The 26,011-nt window shown below is 42.5% G+C and overlaps 4 non-coding genes and 2 pseudogenes across 4 annotated transcripts; all 6 read left to right on the top strand.

The window, feature by feature from the left end:
- The first annotated feature begins 7,903 nt into the window (after positions 1 to 7,903).
- LOC123414351 lies at positions 7,904 to 8,027 on the top strand. Its single transcript, XR_006614341.1, has one exon. It is a non-coding gene; the product is annotated as a small nucleolar RNA SNORD14 (small nucleolar RNA).
- A 375-nt stretch (positions 8,028 to 8,402) lies between these two features.
- Positions 8,403 to 8,504, top strand: LOC123414490 (annotated as a pseudogene).
- A 257-nt stretch (positions 8,505 to 8,761) lies between these two features.
- LOC123414411 lies at positions 8,762 to 8,855 on the top strand. Its single transcript, XR_006614382.1, has one exon. It is a non-coding gene; the product is annotated as a small nucleolar RNA snR60/Z15/Z230/Z193/J17 (small nucleolar RNA).
- A 10,172-nt stretch (positions 8,856 to 19,027) lies between these two features.
- LOC123414350 lies at positions 19,028 to 19,151 on the top strand. The gene has a single exon (XR_006614340.1). It is a non-coding gene; the product is annotated as a small nucleolar RNA SNORD14 (small nucleolar RNA).
- Positions 19,152 to 19,395: 244 nt separating this feature from the next.
- Positions 19,396 to 19,497, top strand: LOC123414489 (annotated as a pseudogene).
- A 258-nt stretch (positions 19,498 to 19,755) lies between these two features.
- On the top strand, positions 19,756 to 19,849 carry LOC123414412. The gene has a single exon (XR_006614383.1). It is a non-coding gene; the product is annotated as a small nucleolar RNA snR60/Z15/Z230/Z193/J17 (small nucleolar RNA).
- The last annotated feature ends 6,162 nt before the right edge of the window (positions 19,850 to 26,011 follow it).

The following is a 26,011-nucleotide window of genomic DNA, read 5'->3' as shown; positions in this document are numbered from 1 at the left end:
GGCTCGAGCTTTTCTGGTTGAAGTTTCTTCACATAAGCATCGCAGCCCCAAACTTTAAGAAACGACAACTTAGGTTTCTTGCCAAACCATAGTTCATACGGTGTCGTCTCAACGGATTTAGACGGTGTCCTATTTAAAGTGAATGCTGCAGTTTCTAATGCGTATCCCCAAAATGATAGCGGTAAGTCGGTGAGAGACATCATAGATCGTACCATATCTAATAAAGTGCGATTACGACGTTCAGACACTCCGTTGCGCTGCGGTGTGCCAGGCGGCGTCAGTTGTGAAACAATTCCACACTTCCTTAGGTGTGTGCCAAACTCGTGACTCAAATATTCACCTCCACGATCGGATCGTAGACATTTAATTTTTCTGTCACGTTGATTCTCAACTTCACTCTGAAATTCCTTGAACTTTTCAAACGTCTCAGATTTGTGCTTCATCAAGTAGATATACCCATACCTACTCAAATCATCGGTGAGGGTGAGAACATAACGATAACCACCGCGAGCTTCAACGTTCATTGGACCACACACATCAGTATGTATTATTTCCAATAAGTCGGTTGCTCTCTCCATTATTCCTGAGAATGGAGTCTTAGTCATCTTGCCCATGAGGCACGGTTCGCATGTGTCAAATGATTCAAAGTCAAGAGACTCTAATAGTCCATCAGTATGGAGCTTCTTCATGCGCTTAACGCCGATATGACCAAGGCGGCAGTGCCACAAGTATGTGGGACTATCATTATCAACTTTGCATCTTTTGGTACTCACACTATGAATATGTGTAACATCACGATCGAGATTCATCAAGAATAAACCATTCACCAGCGGAGCATGACCATAAAACATATCACTCATATAAATAGAACAACCATTATTCTCTGACTTAAATGAGTAGCCGTCTCGCATTAAGCAAGACCCTGATACAATGTTCATGCTTAAAGTTGGTACTAAATAACAATTATTAAGGTTTAAAACTAATCCCGACGGTAGATGTAGAGGTAGCGTGCCGACGGCGATCACATCGACTTTTGAACCATTCCCGACGCGCATCGTCACCTCGTCCATGGCCAGTCTCCGCTTATTCCGCAGTTCCTGCTTTGAGTTGCAAATGTGAGCAACAGCATCGGTATCAAATACCCAGGAGCTACTACGAGCGCTGGTAAGGTACACATCAATAACATGTATATCAAATATACCTTTAACGTTGCCGGCCTTCTTGTTCGCTAAGTATTTGGGGCAGTTCCGCTTCCAGTGACCCTTTCCCTTGCAATAGAAGCACTCAGTCTCAGGTTTGGGTCCGTTCTTTTTCTTCTTCCAGGCATCTGGCTTACCGGGCGCAGCAACAGCTTTGTCGTCTTTCTTGAAGTTCTTCTTACCCTTGCCTTTCTTGAAACTAGTGGTCTTGTTCACCATCAACACTTGATGCTCTTTCTTGATTTCTACTTCTGCAGACTTGAGCACCGAGTACAACTCGGGAATGGTCTTCTCCATCCCTTGCATGTTGTAGTTAAGCACAAAGCCTTTGTAGCTTGGTGGGAGAGACTGGAGGATTCTGTCAATTATAGCATCATCCGGAAGTTCGACTCCAAGTGAAGTCAGACGACCGTGTAGCCCAGACATTTTGAGTATGTGCTCACTGACAGAACTGTTCTCCTCCATCTTACAGCTAAAGAACTTGTCGGAGACTTCATATCTCTCGACGCGGGCATGAGCTTGAAAAACTAGCTTCAGCTCCTGGAACATCTCATATGCCCCGTGTTGCTCAAAACGCCTTTGGAGCCCCGTTTCTAAACTGTATAACATGCCACACCTGACCAGAGAGTAGTCATCACTCCGCGCTTGCCAGACGTTCAGAATGTCCTGGGCTGCTGCGGGAGTGGTAGGGTCACCTAGCGGCGCATTAAGGACATAAGCCTTTTTAGCTGCTTCAAGGATGAGCTTCAGGTTGCGAACCCAGTCCACATAGTTGCTACCATCATCTTTCAGCTTGTTTTTCTCTAGGAATGCGTTGAAGTTGAGGTTGACGTTGGACATCTACAATATTTATAAAGACAACTTTTAGACTAAGTTCATGACAATTAAGTTCATTTAATCAAATTAAGTATGAACTCCCACTTAAATCGACATCCCTCTAGTCATCCAAGTGATACATGATCCATGTTGACTAACCCGTGTCCGATCATCACGTGAGACGGACTAGTCACCATGGTGAGCAACTTCATGCTGATCGTATTCAACCATACGACTCATGTTCGACCTTTCGGTCTCTTGTATTCGAGGTCATGTCTGTACATGCTAAGCTCGTCGAGTCAACCTAAGTGTTTCGCGTGTGTAAATCTGGCTTACACCCGTTGTATGCGAACGTTAGAATCTATCACACCCGATCATCACGTGGTGCTTCGAGACAACGAACCTTCGCAACGGTGCACACTTAGGGGAATACGTTCTCGAAATTTTAAGAGGGATCATCTTATTATGCTACCGTCGTTTTAAGCAATAAGATGTAAAACATGATAAACATCACAATGCAATCATATAGTGACATGATATGGCCATTATCATCTTTGCTCTTTCGATCTCCATCTTCAGGCATCGCATGATCATCATCGTCACCGGCGTGACACCATGATCTCCATCATCATGATCTCCATCATCATGATCTCCATCATCGTGTCTCCGTGAAGTCGTCACGTCAACTACTACTATCACTACTACTATGGCTAACCGTTAGCAATGAAGTAAAAGTAGTAAGCACATGGCGTTGCATCTCATACAATAAATTAAGACAACTCCTATGGCTCCTGCCGGTTGTCATACTCATCGACATGCAAGTCGTGAAACCTATTACAATAACATGATCATCTCATACATCATACATGCAACATCACAACTTTGGCCATATCACATCACATGTCAAACCCTGCAAAAACAAGTTAGACGTCCTCTAATTGTTGTTGCAAGTTTTACGTGGCTGATTTGGGTTTCTAGCAAGAACGCCTTCTTACCTATGTGACAGCCACAATGATGATATGCCAAAGCTATTTACCCTTCATAAGGACCCTTTTCATCAAATCCAATCCGACTAGAGTAGGAGAGACAGACACCCGCTAGCCACCTTTATGCACGGTGTGCATGTCTGTCGGTGGAACCAGTCTCAAGTAAGTGTACGTGTAAAGTCAGTCCGGGCCGCTTCATCCCACAATACCGCCGGAAAAGAATAAGACTAGTAACGGCAAGCAAATTGACAAATCATCGCCCACAACTTTTGTGTTCTACTCGTGCATAGAATCTACGCATAGAAAACCTAGCTCAGATGCCACTGATGGGTAACGTAGCATAAATTCAAAATTTTCCTACGCATATTCAGATCTTCCTATGGAGAGACCAGCAACGAGAGAGGGGTAAGAGCATATTCGTACCTTTGAAGATCGCTAAGCGGAAGCGTTGCTAGAACGCGGTTGATGGAGTCGTACTCGCAGCGATTCCGATCTAGTGCCGAAACGGCACCTCCGCGTTCAACACACGTGCAGCCCGGTGACGTCTCCCGCACCTTGATCCAGCAAGGAGGAGGGAGAGGTTGGGGAATAAGTTCAGCAACACGACGGCGTGGTGTCGATGGAGAGACGAGGCCTCCCGGCAGGGCTTCGCCAAGCGCCGGCAGAGAGGAGGAGGGAGAGGAGCAGGGCTGCGTCGAGAGAGAGATAAAACCGTGTCTCAAACAGCCCCGAATCCTCAACTATATATAGGGGGAGAGGGAGGGGGTGCAGCCCTTTGGGTTCCCACCCCCAAGGGGTGCGGCAGCCCCAGATGGGAGAGGGGGCGGCGGCCAGGGCAGGGAGGAGGGGTGGCACACCCCTTTGGTGGGCCTTAGGCCCACCTATGCTAGGGTTCCCCCCCTCTCCCCTCTTCCTGCGCCATGGGCTAAGTGGGGGGGGGGGCACCAGCCCACCTAGGGGCTGGTTCCCTTCCCCACTTGGCCCATCTAGCCTCCCGGGGTCGTTGCCCCCCCTTCGGTGGTCCCGGTGGTCCCGATACGTTACCGGTGACGCCCGAAACACTTTCGGTGTCCAAAACCATCCGTCCTATATATCAATCTTTACCTCCGGACCATTCCGGAGCTCCTCGTGACGTCCGGGATCTCATCCGGGACTCCGAACAACTTTCGGTAACCTCGTACAACAATTCCCTATAACCCTAGCGTCATCGAACCTTAAGTGTGTAGACCCTACGGGTTCGGGAGACAGGCAGACATGACCGAGACACCTCTCTGGCCAATAACCATCAGCGGTGTCTGGATACCCATGGTGGCTCCCACTAGCTCCACGATGATCTCATCGGATGAACCACGATGTCAAGGATTCAATCAATCCCGTATACGATTCCCTTTGTCTGTCGGTATAGAACTTGCCCGAGATTCGATCGTCGGTATACCTATACATTGTTCAATCTCGTTACCGGTAAGTCTCTTTACTCGTTCCGTAGCACGTCATCGTGTGACTAACTCCTTAGTCACATTGAGCTCATGATGATGTTCTACCGAGTGGGCCCAGAGACACCTCTCCGTCACACGGAGTGAGAAATCCCGATCTCGATTCGTGCCAACCCAACAGACACTTTCGGAGGTACCCGTAGTGCACCTTTATAGTCACCCAGTTACGTTGTGACGTTTGATACACCCAAAGCACTCCTACGGTATCCGGGAGTTGCACAATCTCACGGTCGAAGGAAAAGATACTTGACATTAGAAAAGCATTAGCATACGAACAATACGATCTAGTGCTAGGCTTAGAATTGGGTCTTGTCCATCACATCATTCTCCCAATGATGTGATCCCGTTATCAATGACATCTAATGCCCATGATCAGGAAACCATGATCATCTATTGACTAACGAGCTAGCCAACTAGAGGCTTGCTAGGGACACATTGTGATCTATTCATTCACACATGTATTACTGTTTCCTGTTAATACAATTATAGCATGAACGATAGACGATTATCATGAACAAGGAAATATGATAATAACCATTTCATTATTGTCTCTAGGGCATATTTACAACAAATTTTATATAGGTGCATGTATATCTATATGTTATCTATACTGCTTCCGTTTTTAAAGGTAAGCCATTTTACATATATCAATATGCACTCCATACGGATCCATATAAGGATAATTTAAACTCTAGATTTACTCATTTTGCTATGTATGTGGTCTATATTATAATCTGTAAAATGGACAATATTTAAAAACGGAGGAAGTAGACAAATTTAAGATAATTTTTTGGGATGGAAGGAGTAAGATGTTGAATTACTCGAATATGCCCGTTGCAACGTAATGAAAAAACACACAAATTTAAGACAAAAAATTTGTGACGCGGGGAGTATGATGTTGAATCACTTGAATATGTCTGTTGCAACGCAATGGAAAAAAAAACAAAAAATTGAAGACAAAAATTTGAGGAATAAATTAGAACGCAACGAAAAAGAAAATATAAAAGATCGACCGCATACGTCTACGGGGATCTTGCAATGGTATAGCCTGGAAGTAACCCACTAGCGGTCATACTTCATCGCGATCGTATAGCCTGGGAGTAACTCACTAGCAGCCATACGTCGACTGACCTTTTACCTTCACAAACCTGATGAATCAGGGCGCTAACTGATTCATGAGTGCATCCTTGGTGACAGATGAATGACTACAAACGTATTTAAGCAGGGAAGCTGCCACCCAATAATCATTAAAAAAATAGAAGAAGCGAACAGGAAAAAAAAAGAAAATTAACTAAAAGAAATAAAAATTGCCATAACAAAATTTGGAGGAGAGAGAGAGAAAAAAACTACTATCATCAAAATTGGATGTACGCAATTGAGAGGAGCAACAGAAATAAATAAAAATCAGCATTAATAAAATCTGAGATAAGACAAAGAAAGAAAAGAGAAATTCAAAATCATCTGAGGTAATTAAAAAGATCGAATTTGGCTGTAAGAGGAGCAACAGAAAAAAAGTCAAAATCAACATTAGTAAAATTTAAGATAAGAGAAAGATAGAGAAGAAAATTTTGAAATTATCAAAAGAACTTAAAAAGATCAACCACATACGTCTATGCGGATCTTGCGATCGTATAGCACCGGTCGAAGCCGGATAGCGATACGTCGATCTTTTACCTCTGCAGACCCGATGGACCAGCGCTAACTGATTCGTGACCGCATCGTCGGTGATCACAGGGTGAGTACAAGAGTATTTAAACAGGAAAGCTGCCACCCAAGCTGGCGGTGTGGTACTAAACAAGGTTCGAGCGGCGTGCTAAACGCGCGCTGGGCCACCCTCGTCCGCGGCCCATTAGCTAAACGGGTGATTTTCTCATTGACAAGGAGCTCGTCCTGATCCCCTTCCCGCGCAGGCACGACGCCTCGCCGAAGCGGAAGAGATCGATCCCCAGGGCCGCTGCTCGGCTCCTCTAAGGTAATTAATTAAGAGAAAGAAAGAAAAGAGAAATTCAAAATCATCTAAGGTAATTAAAAAGATCGAATTTGGCTGTAAGAGGAGCAACAGAAAAAAAAAATCAAAATCAACATTAGTAAAATTTAAGATAAGAGAAAGATAGAGAAGAAAATTTTGAAATTATCAAACCTGATGAATCAGGGCGCTAACTGATTCATGAGTGCATCCTTGATGACAGATGAATGACTACAAACGTATTTAAACAGGGAAGCTGCCACCCAATAATCTTTAAAAAAAATAGAAGAAGCGAACAGGAAAAAAAATGAAAATTAACTAAAAGAAATAAAAATTGCCATAACAAAATTTGGAGAAGAGAGAGAGAAAAAAATACTATCATCAAAATTGGATGTACGCAATTGAGAGGAGCAACAGAAACAAATAAAAATCAGCATTAATAAAATCTGAGATAAGAGAAAGAAAGAAAAGAGAAATTCAAAATCATCTAAGGTAATTAAAAAGATCGAATTTGGCTGTAAGAGGAGCAACAGAAAAAAAAATCAAAATCAACATTAGTAAAATTTAAAATAAGAGAAAGATAGAGAAGAAAATTTTGAAATTATCAAAAGAACTTAAAAAGATCAACCACATACGTCATGCAGATCTTGCGATCGTATAGCACCGGTCGAAGCCGGATAGCGATACGTCGATCTTTTACCTCCGCAGACCCGATGGACCAGCGCTAACTGATTCGTGACCGCATCGTCAGTGATCACAGGGTGAGTACAAGAGTATTTAAACAGGAAAGCTGCCACCCAAGCTGGCGGTGTGGTACTAAACAAGGTTCGAGCGGCGTGCTAAACGCGCGCTGGGCCACCCTCGTCCGCGGCCCATTAGCTAAACGGGTGATTTTCTCATTGACAACGAGCTCGTCCTGATCCCCTTCCCACGCAGGCACAACGCCTCGCCGAAGCGGAAGAGATCGATCCCCGCCTCCTCCGCCTCCTCTCCGGCAGGTGCCCGCCGCATCTTCCGCCTCGTCTCCGGTGCGCCTTCTCTCCGGCAGGTGCTCTCCACGTCTCCACGCCCTCCATTCTCGGCACCTCCTCTGCTCCTCCACCCTCTTCGCCTTCTCTCCGGCCAAGCGGGTGCTCTTTCTGGAGGTGGTTGACTCCCCGCCGAGGGAGGGCAAGAGCTTCTCCTGCCAGCCAGTGTACAAGGAAATGGAGGTTCTCAGGTCTGCGAGGCGTGTCTCCATCGATTGCACCGACATGTTTGTCCTCGACAGCGAGAGGAGCAAGAGGAAGCAGACAGCTGCACAGTTTTGAGCCAACTCTGTCACCACACAAAATACTTAGATAAACACATCTGATACGAACCTGTGGCTGTAATTCGCCAGTACACAGCTGCTTTTTGCGATTACAAACTCCTTTGCATGCTTAACCATAGTGTAGGAGTTGCTGTTGGTGATGATAGAAAACTTAGGCTTGTTTCTCAAAACGTCTGCAGTTGCCGCCTAAATTGATTTCGTCCTTCCAGGCTTGAGGTCTAATGCTGCTAATTCCTTTCTTGGGTGTCTGAGGCATGTTGATTTTACTCATTTGAATCCTTCTTTGTCTCTGCTTTATCATTATGGTGTGAGGATATTTTTGTGATATACTTGCTTTGCGAGCATATTTAATCCGGACCTAATTTCTGATCCTTGGAATTTTTTAAACTGAACTATTCCCAAAATGATTGAGAAAATTGGACACCATTTGGTTTGTAAGATAACTATTTGAAATAATTCACTTTTAGAGTTCATAACCATCAGATTTGGAACTAACTCATTACATGTACAAAGTACTGATGAAAGGCTTCTTACATCACAAATGAAATATTTTAACCCTCATGGGTGTTAAGATGAATGTGGTTCGTCCATTATTATCTTGATTCAAGAGGACCATTTGATTTTTTGAGAGGACGGTAAAGATTGATATTTGGCCAGGTTCGTAGTAACTGGCATTTGTTTGCCTTGCCGACCATACTGCTAGTGCTATATCATCACCTATATTCCGAGTCCTCTAAATTAATTTGTTTGATGTTTGGTGGCTGATGACTCATTTGTTTTCCGTGTAAAACCAATATGGTCGGCGATCCATATTTTTACGTTATAAAATTGTTGCTTCTTACCTATGAGTTGTGAACTTTATTGCCAACAGTGTTTGATCAATCTTATGAGAAGCTCATGCAACGTCTGGGGATGAATAAGGAAAGGAAAAAAAATGCTGTCTTCTAAAAGGAAACATTTTTTTATTTGCTATTTTAATTTTGTTCTTGTAATGCCAGATGATGATTACAAGTGCATAGTTCAGATGATCAAACCATGATTACTTGAACAAATAGTCTTTCGCTCCTATAGCTGACGGCAATTACAACAACTTTTGATCCAACTATTCGTATGTAGTCTCATGTTCATTTTTCTTCGACCATTACACTTATGATTCTAATATTCCAAGTCACATTCTTATTCCTGGGGATGGCCTACGTCCGCTCTGTGGGACGGAGGAAGATTCGAATCACATATTTTTCTCTTGCGTATCCATGAAATTCCTCTAGAGTTGTTTTCGCAAAGTGGTCGGCAGAGATTGGTCTGACAACAATTTCCCTGACCTCTTCGCCGAACTCCAGGCTTTGCCTCGGAATCTCCGCCCCACTAGGTGACTGACTATTGGGGTGCTTGTCTGTATACTATGGACGGTTCGGAATAAGCTTGTGATTCAACGTTGACCTCCGTGACATGCTACTGACGCGGTCTTTTAAATATGTGGCTTTATGCAGCTTTGGCGGCCACTTAGCCGTCCGCGAGACCATGACGCCGTCAACAACATCATTGCCCATCTTCGGGCGTTGGCTCCCCGCTTGGCGCCGCCGCCCCCTCCTCCACCACCTATGTATAAAGTTTATGCAGCTTGTTCGGCGCCGCTATATTTTTCTGTTTCTTTGGGCTTGTTAAGCTGTGCCCTCAGCAGAACCTGCGTACCTTGTGTTTGTGCTACTTGCGTGCGCTGTGCGTGTGTGTGTATGTGTGTTTGTCTTGTGGTTATTGTTGGACATTATGCTTTGGTGGTTTGTTTTATTTATAAAGCGAGGCGAAAGTCTTTTTCGGTAAACAACAATGTATAAGTATTAACACTGCCACTACATCCTATCTTACTCACACTCTTATGTCTCTTCTATTAAAGGACAATCTGTCGCCGTCGTGATGGTTAGACCTTCTTCTATCAATCGACCTCTCCCCACCCTCCCGTACGCATGATTGGAAGAAAAATCGGAAAAACCACCCACCGCTCCTCTCATCCATGCTCGAAGAAACTGCCTAAACAATAAAAAAAATTGACCCACGACCCACGAACACACGTCCCATCCTCTGTCTCCCCCACCCTGTCACTGCCGAACCAATCTCTATCCCTTCCCTCGGTAATTATCCGCTTCTGCTCCCCTCATCGTCCTCTCGTGTTCGTCGTGGCTGCGGTCTTGTCCACAAAATACGTCGCGTCGTCGTGGATGCGGTCCTAGACGTGGACATCGTTGCTGGCCTCGCACTCCATCTCCGTCCATGTCGCGTCGTCGTCGTGTTGACCACCGTCGCGCGGCCTCTGTACGCTGTCCACCCCACTCTTAAGGTCCATGGGTAAAGTGTAAGGGTCTCCAATATGGCACCGCTCTCCTCTAGTGCCGCAAAGCTCAAGTTCTCTGGCGACGTCATCCACAACCCTCCATACGGATCTCTCATCCAGCGATACTGTAGGTCACGGTTCTCCTTTTTTTCTTCTGCTTGTCATGGGATTGTGCTGAAGGCTTCACTTTTCTGTTCGTCATGGGAATGTGTTTGAAGGATCTTGATTACGGCTATCTTTTCTGAAGTTTTGCGATACTTCTTATTGCAAGGAAGACAAATTCCTTAAGAAACTAGAAGACGTACAGTTATTGTTTATGCATGCTAATTGTTGTTCAATTTCAGATAAGGGTTGAGCCATCACCAGCGGGTTGATCGGCCTCGCAACTCATGTCCATCGACGTTGTTGACTCCTCCACTGCAATCGGTGCTTTCGCCGATCTAATATATTTTTTGCATCCTGTACATGATATGTAAAGCCCATGTAAAAGACGATTGTAGCTCGGGGAACACTACAACTTTTGAGCTGGTACTCTTTTATGTTTACACTTCCTTTGATCAACAAAATATGCCTAAGGGGCAGCTTCAAATGTATTTAGGTATGTACGCCATGGCAGGGGTAGTGAACTGACATGTATCGTCATACACATGCAATGACAACCAGTGTGTGTTTTTTCCTCTACCGCTTACTTTCTAAGTTGACTCTACAACTTGAAACCTATGTTCACCTTTTTGCCTCTTCTCCATAGTGATTTGCTACAGATCAATGGTTTTCACTGGTTTGGATTGTATGGCTATATATACATCGTCTTTTCATGCCTACCAATATTTTTGTGATATTTAAAAGAATAGTTCATTGTTAAAATATCTTTTACTGAACTTAACAACTTAACTCATTTGCATACATTAACTCTTGCAGAATTATTGCGCTAGAGATTATGTTGCCATGGAGATTGGCGAATTCTTATCACTGTACTTGTTACTAGCATGTACCATATTGCAGTTTAGAAATATAACTAAGGTATTCCATGAATTTTTTTCTAGCTTTAATTTTCTACTATATTGTTCTGGGTCACATAATGCATACCATGAGCACTCAGACCAAGTTATTTTGGGCCATCTTCACCTATTTTCCATACTGACCATGCATGTGTGGCACAGTGCATCCTCCATACACATAGTTTCAATCTGATTTTGCTATTAAATCCGCTTGATCATTGATGACATTTATATATCCTTGATTTTACTTAAGTGAAATCATTTTTTGAATTTCCGAACACTTTTTCATAATGAAAATAACATTTAAAAAGTAAATGCACAACTTAAAAAAATCTGTGAACAACTTAAAAAAATGATAACATGTTTTGGAAAGACGAACAATCTTTGAAAATTTGGAACGAATTACGTAATAAGGAGAACAGAAATTAACATTCCAAACAATTTTTGAAAACACTTGGAACACTGTTTGAATTTTTAAACAAATTTGAAAAAAGAGAACAAAACCTAACATTCCGAACAAATTTTAAGACAAAGATTAAACATAATGAACAATTTTTGAAAAGTCGAATATAATTTGTTTTAGTTATTGAATAAATTATGAAAATCTAATCCTTTTTAAATTTTGAATCTTTTTCGTAATTTCCAAACATATTTTGAAAAATGGAACATCAACAGAATATTTGATATTTCATAAATGCAATAATTTTGGCAATTTCTAAACAAAAGTAAAAATAAATAAATAAAAAGAAACAGAAAAAACAAAAACGAAAAAAAACAATAGAAAAAGGAAAACAAGCGGTTTATGGAACGTAATTCCGAATGTCGCTGAACGCTATGTGTAGATCTCGAAGTGGGCCGCACGCATACTTTGTTGCACCGAGCGGGAGGTCCTATTTGACGCAAATCCAACGCGTGCAGTGATCCCATGTTGTAGAGTTTGCAGGATTTTTATCCTAAGGACCAATGCTTTATTTTTCATATTATTATCAAATTTTAAATCCATACTGCAGCACAACAATTTTCTGAAAGTAGATTATTTTGCAGAAAAGAACAAACAATTTTTCGAATGCAAAAATTTCTTAAAAAGTTTCTAAGATTCGCGAATATTATCTGAGACCACGAGCAGTTTTCAATTTTTGAACAAAAATTGGAAACATTCAACTTTTGTAAATTCCGACCAAAAATTGAAAACATGAATTTCATTAAATATGCAAACAAAATTCGTATTCATATGCTATTTTTGGAAATGCAAACAAAATTTTAGGCATGTGAACATCTTTTGAAACTGCAAACAAAAGTTGGAACCGGGAGTATTTGTTGAAGCATGAACAATTTTCTAAAAAATTGTTAACACTATTTTCAAACCAGACTACATTTTAAAATTTATGAACATATTTTTGAAATCATGGACATATTTTGTGAGTGAGAACATTTCTGGAAAAAACTTCTTCTTGATTTAAAAAATTTCTTATTTTTTGAAACACGAAGATTTTTTGAAAATTTGTTCATTTTTCCATTCTATATACCTGTCTTCAATTTGTTTTCACATTTCAAAGAAGTTTAGAATTTCAAATTTTGTTCCTATCTTTTGAAAGAATTTCAAATTCCAAAAAATTGTATTTTGCAATTTTGATCGCATTTCAAAACAAAAACAGTAGTTTAAGAAAATGTTAACAGAAATATGTTTTGCAACTTGTGACAAATTTTGTAAAAATTGGAACATTTTTTGAAAGCCCAAGAACAAAAGTTGAAAACACGAACATATTTTGATATTTCCAATCAGAATTTATAGACTCGAATATTTTCAAAATTTGTGAACAAATGTTCTAAAATGCGAACGTATTTTTCAAATCAAATAAAAGATAAATAGAAACAAAAAAATCCAGTACGGAAACCTTGTAGATGTTTCCCAAAACCATAAAACAAACAACTGGGAACCTCTAGAAGATTTTGAAAACCGGACACGCTAAAAACGTTTAGATGGGCCAGCTCAGTCTGAACTATCGCTCGCTCGCCTTTGCCATCAGTCGACTGTTTGATACAGAGCGTTAAAATCTGATAAACTATATTCATTACAAACAGCAAGCTAAAACAGATTAAAAAGGATAATAAATCTGCTCAATCCATATTCTGCTGCTAAACTGAACAGGAGCTGCACTTCAAAGAGCTAACGTTCACTACAAAATAATAGCCATATATTTGTCAGTTTTTAGGGTATTCATCCACTCACTGACCTGTATGTGGATTTTGCGACCTGGAAAACATTATTGGTTATTTTATAGTAAGATTATATAGTTGTTTTCGAAATAGGCTTTCGTCCCGCTATATAAATATAGCAACCATCTGATACATCAAAGAACCCAATGCTCGCAGGCAACACAAGAATGCTCAAAAAGAATAAAAGAAAAATTAAAAGAAAAGGATGACAACAGAGTCGGCTCGACGAAAACAAGGTTGATCCCAAACCGTTGCGTCCTCCGAAGACATCCACCACGCTGCTAGCACTTGAGACCATCGCATGACAAGCAACACCTTCAGGAAGGAATGCGACGGTGACGACGCCGCTGCCTGAATTGATCCTAGGGTTTGCCCCGTACGCGGAGGGGCGTGGGTGAGTGGGATACCCGACGCCCTTCAGGAAGGAACGACGGCGCCCACGGGTGTCGCTGCGCCGATGCCAGGCACGTTGATAAGGATTTCTCCCGTTCACCACAAAGCCCCACCCCGACCGATATGTCACGCTCCACCAAACGAGCCACCCACCAACATGCGCTACCACGATCTAGGAGAAAGCACCGTCATATCACCATGGAGAGCGAAGCGGGACCAAGAGGGAACAGCCGGGAACGAGGAGCGATAGTCAGCAGCCACGCATGGGAGGGGACAACCTCCACCGCCCTCGACGGTCACTCACCGGACGCAGTAGGGGGGCGCTCCAGCCCTTAACAGCTCGTGAAGCTTCCATTGTCGCGTTGCAGTGAAGCTCCAGCCCTTAACAGCCCTTAACGAGGAGCCGAGCTAGGACCGCCCAGACCCAGATCAGGCCCCAAAGGGCCTAGATCTGGGCCGAGAGAACGCTGCGGCCAACTGTCGTGCCAGCCCGGCGCCAAGTGGCCGCGCCATCACCTCTTCACCATCCGGAACTGCGCCGCCTGAGGAGGAGCCGCCGCCGGGACCACCGCTGCCCAAGGAGCACCGCCGCGCACCCGCAATCGGACGACCACCTGCAGCCGCCGAGCCCGAAGCCAGACCATAGCAGCCGCCCACGCCGCCCGCAGCCCGCGCCGCCAGGAGCCAGATCCGGCCACTGGCCGGCCACGATCCGCGCCACGCGCGCCCCACCATGGCAGCCACCACGCCACCACAAAAACTCCCGGATCCGGCGGGCTGCCGCCATCCGAAGCGCTCGGATGTGCGCCGCCGAGCCCTGCCATAGCCCAGCGCCTTCGGCGGCCAGCTATTCCGCAGGGGTCCGCGAGGAGGGGAAGGAGCTATAGTTGTTCTCCCTCCGTTTTGCTTATTTGTTCACTTGCTTACATTAAATACATAATTAAATAGTCGGGAGTGGTAATTTCAAGGAAAGAAACAAGAATCACTATGGGTTCTCTACAATCACATGTACTGGCATTTCACAGGGACATTGTTGGTGTTTTGTTCGCATCAGTGGAGATTTGTCTTTCAGATACCATGAGAATCCGTGTCTAACATGTTTAGTCACATTGAGCTCTTCAAACTTTTCTGAAGCTACGTTTCAAGCATCATATTGAGCTCTCCAATATCCCCGGTGCCCCCGGACGCCCCCAGCATGTTGGGTTCTACTTGGGACCGTCGGGGTCAATTTTGGCCCTAACCGGCAAAAAAAGGGCTCCTCGGATGCGATTGGGATTTTTTCGCACCGGCAACAAAAAATGGCCTTGCAGGGGGGGCTTTTGGTGGCGCGGCTCGAGATGCTCTCACGAGTACACCTTTCAAAGATCACTCCCACCTTCTCACGTTGCGACAAGTGGCGCACTACATGCGTGTCACTCGTTGCAACCTGAGATTTTTTCCTTTTTTTGTAAATTTGTATTTTCAAAACGTTTTATCTCCTAAACCGTGCATCCCAATCTCGAACCGTTTTCACCGTTATGTTTCTCACAACGAGATCTTCAAAACTAGATCCTATGTTGATAGATTTTAATGAACTTTTTTTCACAAAAAAACGGACCAAATACGAGAGAAAAAATTATATGAATGAAAAAACTAACCCGTAGTTGGGAGGAGCAAGAAAAAAATAAGAAATGATATTGTCATAAAAAATTAATGGAAAGTAAGAAAAGAAAGATAAAAATTGATATCACGTAGAAAAATAGAAATTTTGAAATCATTATAATAAAATTGGATAGATTCATATGAATGATGAGGGACCATAAAAAGATCGACAAATTCATATGAATGAAGAAAAGTGGAACCATAAAAAGATCGACCTAAGTCTAGGCGGAACGGGCAATGGTATAGCCTCGGAGTAATCGACTAGCAGCCATACTTCATCACGATCGTATAGCCTTGGAGTAACCGACTAGCAGCCATAAGTCAACCTTTTACCTCCGTAAACCCGATGAATCAGGGCACTAACTGATTCATGAGTGCATCCTTGGTGACAAATGGGTGAGTAAGAGCGTATTCAAATCATGAAGTTGGCACCCAGGTTACCTATTATCCTTTCGTTTCTAAATATAAGCCCTTTTACAGATATCAATATGGACCGCATACAGATCTATATAAAGGTGTTTTAAAGTCTAGATTCATTCATTTTGTTGTGTATGTGGTCTATATTAAAATCTCTAAAACGGACTATATTTCTAAACGGAGGGAGTAGACAAATTTAAAATGATTTTTTGGAACGAAAGGAGTATGATCTTGAATTACTCGAATATGCCCGTTGCAATGCAATGAAGAAAACACAAATTTAAGACAAAATTTTTGTGACGGAAGGAGTATGATATTAAATCACTTGAATATGCCCGTTGCAACGCAACAGAAAAGAAAACACAGATTTAAGACAAAAATTCGAGGACGAAATTGAAACACAATGAAAAATAAAATACAAAAAGATTGACCGAATACGTCTACCGGTGCCTGATCTCGCTCCGCCGCTCGGGGCCATCTGCGGGAACCTGTGGCACAGGCACCCGGCTCTCGCTGAGGTTCCACCGCTCCGGAAGCACTACGTTTCGCCATGGCACTGGCTCGTTGTGCTTCCAGAGGTGGCGCGCGAAGCCTATAGGAATGGATGAGAAAATAACACATCACATTTGAATAGTATTGAATGTCTTGCATCTATTCACCTAAATCATTTTGTTATTATGCTCTACATTGTTAATTGCAGAACCAAAGACTAGCGATGGTGCAAATAAAAGAGAGGTTTGGTGACATGCATTTTCCTTGTACCGTGGTCCTAATATTACAAGGTGAAGTGTCTAGCCACCCACGTGAGTGAGTGAGAGAGAGAGAGAAGGGCAAACACGGTGTGAAATATAACCAAATTGCAATGGTACATGTTTAGAAGTGCGGGTTGAGGACTCGAGGTGAGATTGCAAGTGGAAATGGATAGAACAAGAAAATTAGTTTTTTTAGGCTGGCAAGAGAATGCGTGATACAATACTAAATGAAAGTCGACAATTTTATATAGGTGCATGTATATCTATATGTTACCTATACTACTTCCGTTTCTAAAGGTAAGCCATTTTACAGATATCAATATGCACTCCATACGGATCCATATAAGGATATTTTAAACTCTAGATTTCCTCATTTTGCTATGTATGTGGTCTATATTAAAATCTGTAAAATGGACTATATTTAAAAACGGAGGGAGTAGACAAATTTAAGATACATTTTTTGGGATGGAAGGAGTAAGATGTTGAATTACTCGAATATGCCCGTTGCAACGTAATGAAAAAAACACACAAATTTAAGACAAAAAATTTGTGACGTGGGGAGTATGATGTTGAATCACTTGAATATGTCTGTTGCAACGCAACGAAAAAGAAAACAAAAATTTCAAGACAAAAATTTGAGGAATAAATTAGAACGCAATGAAAAAGAAAATATAAAAGATCGACCGCATACGTCTACGGGGATCTGGCAATGGGATAGGCTGGAAGTAACCCACTAGCGGTCATACTTCATCGCGATCGTATAGCCTGGGAGTAACTCACTAGCAGCCATACGTCGACTGACCTTTTACCTTCACAAACCTGATGAATCAGGGCGCTAACTGATTCATGAGTGCATCTTTGGTGACAGATGAATGACTACAAACGTATTTAAGCAGGGAAGCTGCCACCCAATAATCATAAAAAAAAAAAAAGAAGAAGCGAACAGGAAAAAAAATGAAAATTAACTAAAAGAAATAAAAATTGCCATAACAAAATTTGGAGAAGAGAGAGAGAAAAAAAACTACTATCATCAAAATTGGATGTACGCAATTGAGAGGAGCAACAGAAATAAATAAAAATCAGCATTAATAAAATCTGAGATAAGAGAAAGAAAGAAAAGAGAAATTCAAAATCATCTAAGGTAATTAAAAAGATCGAATTTGGCTGTAAGAGGAGCAACAGAAAAAAATAATCAAAATCAACATTAGTAAAATTTAAGATAAGAGAAAGATAGAGAAGAAAATTTTGAAATTATCAAACCTGATGAATCAGGGCGCTAACTGATTCATGAGTGCATCCTTGATGACAGATGAATGACTACAAACGTATTTAAGCAGGGAAGCTGCCACCCAATAATCTTAAAAAAAATAGAAGAAGCGAACAGGGAAAAAAATGAAAATTAACTAAAAGAAATAAAAATTGCCATAACAAAATTTGGAGAAGAGAGAGAGAAAAAACTACTATCATCAAAATTGGATGTACGCAATTGAGAGGAGCAACAGAAACAAATAAAAATCAGCATTAATAAAATCTGAGATAAGAGAAAGAAAGAAAAGAGAAATTCAAAATCATCTAAGGTAATTAAAAAGATCGAATTTGGCTGTAAGAGGAGCAACAGAAAAAATAAATCAAAATCAACATTAGTAAAATTTAAAATAAGAGAAAGATAGAGAAGAAAATTTTGAAATTATCAAAAGAACTTAAAAAGATCAACCACATACGTCATGCGGATCTTGCGATCGTATAGCACCGGTCGAAGCCGGATAGCGATACGTCGATCTTTTACCTCCGCACACCCGATGGACCAGCGCTAACTGATTCGTGACCGCATCGTCGGTGACCACAGGGTGAGTACAAGAGTATTTAAACAGGAAAGCTGCCACCCAAGCTGGCGGTGTGGTACTAAACAAGGTTCGAGCGGCGTGCTAAACGCGCGTTGGGCCACCCTCGTCCGCGGCCCATTAGCTAAACGGGTGATTTTCTCATTGACAACGAGCTCGTCCTGATCCCCTTCCCGCGCAGGCACGACGCCTCGCCGAAGCGGAAGAGATCGATCCCCGCCTCCTCCGCCTCCTCTCCGGCAGGTGCCTGCCGCATCTTCCGCCTCGTCTCCGGTGCGCCTTCTCTCCGGCAGGTGCTCTCCACGTCTCCACGCCCTCCATTCTCGGCACCTCTTCTGCTCCTCCACCCTCTTCGCCTTCTCTCCGGCCAAGCGGGTGCTCTTTCTGGAGGTGGTTGACTCCCCGCCGAGGGAGGGAAAGAGCTTCTCCTGCCAGCCAGTGTACAAGGAAATGGAGGTTCTCAAGTCTGCGAGGCATGTATCCATCGATTGCACCGACATGTTTGTCTTGGACAGCGAGAGGAGCAAGAGGAAGCAGACAGCTGCACAGTTTTGAGCCAACTCTGTCACCACACAAAATACTTAGATAAACACATCTGATACGAACCTGTGGCTGTAATTTGCGATTACAAATTCCTTTGCATGCTTAACCATAGTGTAGGAGTTGTTGTTGGTGATGATAGAAAACTTAGGCTTGTTTCTCAAAACGTCTGCAGTTGCCGCCTAAATTGATTTCGTCCTTCCAGGCTTGAGGTCTAATGCTGCTAATTCCTTTCTTGGGTGTCTGAGGCATGTTGATTTTACTCATTTGAATCCTTCTTTGTCTCTGCTTTATCGTTATGGTGTGAGGATATTTCTGTGATATACTTGCTTTGCGAGCATATTTAATCCGGACCTAATTTCTGATCCTTGGAATTTTTTAAACTGAACTATTCCCAAAATGATTGAGAAAATTGGACGCCATTTGGTTTGTAAGATAACTATTTGAAATAATTGGACACCATTTGAGAAAATTGGACCATTTGATTTTTTGAGAGGACAGTAAAGATTGATGTTTGGCCAGGTTCGTAGTAACTGGCATTTGTTTGCCTTGCCGACCATACTGCTAGTGCTATATCATCACCTATATTCCGAGTCCTCTAAATTAATTTGTTTGATGTTTTGTGGCTGATGACTCATTTGTTTTCCGTGTAAAACCAATATGGTTGGCGATCCATATTTTTACGTTATAAAATTGTTGCTTCTTACCTATGAGTCGTGAACTTTATTGCCAACAGTGTTTGATCAATCTTATGAGAAGCTCATGCAACGTCTGGGGATGAATAAGGAAAGGAAAAAAAAATGCTGTCTTCTAAAAGGAAACATTTTTTTATTTGCTATTTTAATTTTGTTCTTGTAATGCCAGATGATGATTACAAGTGCATAGTTCAGATGATCAAACCATGACTACTTGAACAAATAGTCTTTCGCTCCTATAGCTGACGGCAATTACAACAACTTTTGATCCAACTATTCGTATGTAGTCTCATGTTCATTTTTGTTCGACCATTACACTTATGATTCTAATATTCCTAGTCACATTCTTATTCCTGGGGATGGCCTATGTCCGCTCCGTGGGACGGAGGAAGACTCGAATCACATCTTTTTCTCTTGCGTATCCATGAAATTCCTCTAGAGTTGTTTTCGCAAAGTGGTCGGCGGATATTGGTCTGACAACAATTTCCCTGACCTCTTCGCCGAACTCTAGGCTTTGCCTCGGAATCTCCGCCCCACTCGGTGACTGACTATTGGGGTGCTTGTCTGTATACTATGGACGGTTCGGAATAAGCTTGTGATTCAACGTTTACCTCTGCGACATGCTACTGATGCGGTCTTCTAAATGTGTGGCTTTATGCAGCTTTGGCGACCGCTTAGCCGTCCGCGAGACCATGACGTCGTCAACAACATCATTGCCCATCTTCGGGCGTTGGCTCTCCGCTTGGCGCCGCCGCCTCCTCCTCCACCACCTATCTATAAAGTTTATGCAGCTTGTTCGGCGCCGCTATATTTTTCTGTTTCTTTGGGCTTGTTAAGCTGTGCCCTCAGCAGAACCTTTGTACCTTGTGTTTGTGCTACTTGCGTGCGCCGTGCGTGTGTGTGTATGTGTGTTTGTCTTGTGGTTATTGTTGGACATTATGCTTTGGTGGTTTGTTTCTTTACCTTAATAATAAAGCAAATAGTGCTTCTTCCGTACGTCATCCAAATTGCCCTTAAAATTGACTAAAATTACCCACCGATGCCACCTATAAGTCATAAAAAACGTTTCAAACAGGAAAATATCCGGACTGGGCCGGCCCATGTAGGCACCTCCTATATTACGGTCTGGGCGTTGGAAAAAGATGCAACACACCTGTTTGGGCAGGCCCATGCGTGGGCGCCTGTTTTTTTAGTTTAGTTTTTTTATTTTTCTTTTCAGTTCCATTTTGTTTTTCTACTTTAAATAATTTAGAACTTCAAACAACTTTTCTCAATTTTAAGAAACTGAGAATTTTGAAATAAAATATTCAAAAAAACATATTTTTTTGAGAATTCAAAAACTACTCAGGAGTTTTGAAAAATGTTTGCATATAAAAAAATGTTTAAACTTTGAGAAAATGTCCATAAAATAAAAAAAGTCAACGATTTTAAACAAAAGTCCATGTAAAAATCTTAAAAACAATTCGTGCCTCTGTTTTTAGTCTCGTTTTTCATTTTCATTTTTCTGTTCCATTTTTTAGTTTAAATAATTTAGAACTTTGAAAAACTTTTGCAATTTATAAAACTGGGAATTTTGAAATAAAAGTTTGAAGAAAAAATAAAATGTTTGTGAATTCAAAAAATGCTCAAGATTTTTGTAAAAATATTCGCATATCCAAAAAAATGTTCATAATTTTGAGAACAATGTTGGTGAAGACAATAAAAGTCCAGGATATTGAAAAAAAGTTTGTGTGTTATTTTTTGAGTGCAATTGAAAAAAATGTTTGCTAATTCAAAAATGTTCATGCATTTCCAGAATTGTCCTAAAATTTTAAAGACATAATATGATCAGCACCATTGGAGATTATAATTGTTTTTCTCCCGTTGCAACACACGGGTCCTTTTGCTAGTATTTATAAAGCAAGGCGAAAGCCTTTTTTGGTAAACAACAATGTATAAGTATTAACACTGCCACTACATCCTATCTTACTCACACTCTTATGTCTCTTCTATTAAAGGACAATCTGCCGTCATCGTGATGGTTAGACCTCCTTCTAGCGATCGACCTCTCCCCACCCTGCCGTACGCATGATTGGAAGAAAAATCGGAAAAACCACCCACCGCTCCTCTCATCCCCGCTCGAAGAAACCGCCTAAAGAATAAAAAAATTGACCCACGACCCACGAACACACGTCCCATCCTCTGTCTCCCCCACCCTATCACTGCCAAACCAATCTCTATCCCTTCCCTCGAGAATTATCCGTAGCTGCTCCCCTCATCGTCCTCTCGTGTTCGTCGTGGCTGCGGTCTAGGCCACGGAAGACGTCGCGTCGTCGTGGATGCGGTCCTAGACGTGGACATCGTTGCTGGCCTCGCACTCCATCTCCGTCCATGTCGCGTCGTCGTCGTGTTGACCACCGTCGTGCGGCCTCTGTACGCTGTCCACCCCACTCTTCAGGTCCATGGGTAAAGTGTAAGGGTCTCCAATATGGCACCACTCTCCTCCAGCGCCGCAAAGCTCAAGTTCTCTGGCGACGTCATCCACAGCCCTCCATACGGATCTCTCATCCAGCGATACTGTAGGTCACGGCTCTCCTTTTTTTCTTCTGCTTGACATGGGATTGTGCTGAAGGCTTTACTTTTCTGTTCGTCATAGGAATGTGCTTGAAGGATCTTGATTACGGCTATCTTTTCTGAAGTTCTGCGATACTTCTTATTGCAAGGAAGACGAATTCCTTAAGAAACTAGAAGACGTTCAGTTATTGTTTATGCATGCTAATTGTTGTTCAATTTCAGATAAGGGTTGAGCCATCACCAGTGGGTTGATCGGCCTCGCAACTCGTGTCCATCGACGTTGTTGACTCCTCCACTGCAATTGGTGCTTCCGCCGATCTAATATTTTTTTTGCATCATGTACATGATATGTAAAGCCCATGTAAAAGACGATTGTAGCTCGGGGAACACTATAAATTTTGAGCTGGTACTCTTTTATGTTTACACTTCCTTTGATCAACAAAATATGCCTAAGGGGCAGCTTCAAATGTATTTAGGCATGTACGGCATGGCAGGGGTAGTGAACTGACATGTATCGTCATACACATGCAATGACAACCAGTGTGTGTTTTTTTTCCTCTACCGCTTACTTTGTAAGCTGACTCTACAGCTTGAAACCTATGTTCACCTTTTTGCCTCTTCTCCATAGTGATTTGCTACAGATCAATGGTTTTCACTGATTTGGATTGTATGGCTATATATACATCGTCTTTTCATGCCTACCAATATTTTTGTGCTATTTAAAAGAATAGTTCATTGTTAAAATATCTTTTACTGAACTTAACAACTTAACTCGTTTGCATACATTAACTCTTGCAGAATTATTGCGCTAGAGATTATGTTGCCATGGAGATTGGCGAATTCTTATCACTGTACTTGTTACTAGCATGTACCATATCGCAGTTTAGAAATATAACTAAGGTATTCCATGAGATTTTTTCTAGCTTTAATTTTCTACTATATTGTTCTGCGTCACATAATGCATACCATGAGCACTCAGACCAAGTTGTTTTGGGCCATCTTCACCTATTTTCCATACTGACCATGCATGTATGGCACAGTGCATCCTCCATACACACAGTGCACAAAGATTTATTTTTTGCGGGAGCTCCTATTTGACGCAAATCCAACACGTGCAATGATCCCATGTTGTAGAGTTTGCAGGATTTTTATCCTAAGAACCAATGCTTTATTTTTCATATTATTATCAACTTTTAAATCCATACTGCAGCATAACAATTTTCTGAAAGTAGATTATTTTGAAGAAAGCAACAAATAATTTTTCGAATGCAAAAATTTCTAAAAAAGTTTCTAAGATTCGCGAATATTATCTGAGACCACGAGCAGTTTTCATTTTTTTTTAAATGGAAACATTCAACTTTTTTCAATTCCGACCAAAAATTGCAAACATGAATATCATTAAATATGCAAACAAAATTCGTATTCATATGCTATTTTTGGAAATGCAAACAAAATTTTAGGTATGTGAACATCTTTTGGAACTGCAAACAAAAGTTGGAACCGGGAGTATTTGTTGACGCATGAACAATTTTCTAAAAAATTGTTAACACTATTTTCAAACCAGACTACATTTCAAAATTTATGAATATATTTTTGAAATCATGGACATATTTTGTGAGTGAGAACATTTTTGGGAAAAACTTGTTCTTGATTTTTTGAAAATTTGTTCATTTTTCCGTTCTATATTCCTGTCTTCAATTTTGTTTCACATTTCAAAGAAGTGTAGAATTTCAAATTTTGTTCCTATATTTTGAAAGAATTTCAAATTCCAAAAAATCGAATTTTGCAATTTTGATCGCATTTCAAAACAAAAACAGTAGTTCAAGAAAATGTTAACATAAATATGTTTTGCAACTTGTGACAAATTTTTTAAAAATTGAAACATTTTTTGAAAGCCCAAGAACCAAAGTTGAAAACGCGAACATATTTTGATATTTCCAATCAAAATTTCTAGACTCGAATATTTTCAAAATTTGTGAACAAAAGTTCTAAAATGCGAACATATTTTTTAAATCAAATAAAAGATAAAAAGAACCAAAAAATCTGGCACGGAAACCTTGTAGATGTTTAGATGGGCCAGTTTAGTCTGAACTATCGCTCGCTCGCTTGTGCGATCAGTCGACTGTTTGATACAGAGCGTTAAAATCTGATAAACTATATTCATCAGAAACAGCAAGCTAAAACAGATTAAAAAGGATAATAAATCTGCTCAATCCATGTTCTGCTGCTAAACTGAACAGGAGCTGCACTTCAAAGAGCTAACTGTTCACTATAAAATAATAGCCTTATATTTGTCAGTTTTTAGGGTATTCATCCACTCAGTGACCTGTATGTGGATTTTGCGACCTGAAAAACATTATTGGTTATCTCGTAGTAAAATTATATAGTTGTTTTCGAAATAGGCTTTCGCCCCGCTATATAGATATAACAACCATCAGATACATCAAAGAACCCAATGCTGGGGCAGGCAACACAAGAATGCCCAAAAAGAATAAAAGAAAAAATAAAAGAAAAGAATGACAACAGAGTCGGCTCGACGAAAACAAGGTTGATCCCAAACCGTTGCGCCCTCCGAAGACATCCACCACGCTGCTAGCACTTCAGACCATCGCATGACAAGCAACACCTTCAGGAAGGAATGCGACGGTGACCACGCCGCTGCCTGAATTGATCCTAGGGTTTCCCCCGTACGCGAAGGGGCGTGGGTGAGTGGGATACCCGACGCCCTTCAGAAAGGAACGACGGCGCCCACGGGTGTCGCTGCGCCGGTGCCAGGCACGCCGACAAAGATTTCTTCCGTTCACCACAAACCCCACCCCGACCGACCCGTCACGCTCCACCAAACGAGCCACCCACCAACATGCGCTACCACGATCTAGGAGAAATCACCGTCATCTCACCATGGAGAGTGAAGCGGGACCGACGGGACCTAGAGGGAACAGCCGGGAACGAGGAGCGACAGAGTCAGCAGCCACGCATGGGAGGGGATAACCTCCACCGCCCTCGACGGTCACGGACCGAACGCAGTAGGGGGAACACACCACACACGTAGGCCCGCTCCAGCCCTTAACGGCTCGTGAAGCTCCCATTGACGCGCTGCAGTGGACGTGCCGCCGTCTCCTCAACCCCTCGCACGAGCCGCCCCCTCTGTCCGCCGGAGCAGGCGCAGGCGGAGCCGAGCTAGGACCGCCCAGACCCAAATCAGGCCCCAAAGGGCCTAGGTCTGGGCCGAGATAACGCCGCAGCCAACTATCGTGCCAGCCCGGCGCCATGTGGCCCCGCCACCACCTCCTCACCATCCGGAGCTGCGCCGCCCAAGGAGCACCGCCGCGAACCCACAACGGGACGACCACCTGCAGCCACCGAGCCCGAAGCTGGACCATAGCAGCCGCCCACGCCACCCGGAGCCCGCGCCGCCAGGAGCCAAATCCGGCCGCTGGCCGGCCACAATCCGCGCCACGCGCGCCCCACCATGGCAGCCACCAGGCCACCACAAGAACTCTCGGATCCGGCGGGCCGCCGCCATCCGGAGCGCTCGGATCTGCGTCGCTGAGCCCTGTCATAGCCCAGCGCCTTCGGCGGCCAGCTATCCCGCAGGGGTCCGCGAGGAGGGGAAGGAGCTATAGTTGTTCTCCCTCTGTTTTACTTATTTGTTCACTTGCTTACAATAAATACATAATTAAATAGTCGAGAGTGGTAATTTCAAGGAAATAAACAAGAATCACTATGGGTTCTCTACAATCACATGTACCGGCAGTTCATAGGGACATTTGTTGGTGTTTTGTTCGGATAAGTGGAGATTTGTCTTTCAGATACCATGAGAATCCATGTCTAACATGTTTAGTCACATTGAGCTCTTCAAA

This window comes from Hordeum vulgare, chromosome 7H (genome assembly GCF_904849725.1).
Source record: "Hordeum vulgare subsp. vulgare chromosome 7H, MorexV3_pseudomolecules_assembly, whole genome shotgun sequence".
Classification (NCBI taxonomy): Eukaryota; Viridiplantae; Streptophyta; class Magnoliopsida; order Poales; family Poaceae; genus Hordeum; species Hordeum vulgare.
Note: the sequence above shows the minus strand (reverse complement) of the source record. Positions and strands in the feature narration are given on the sequence as shown.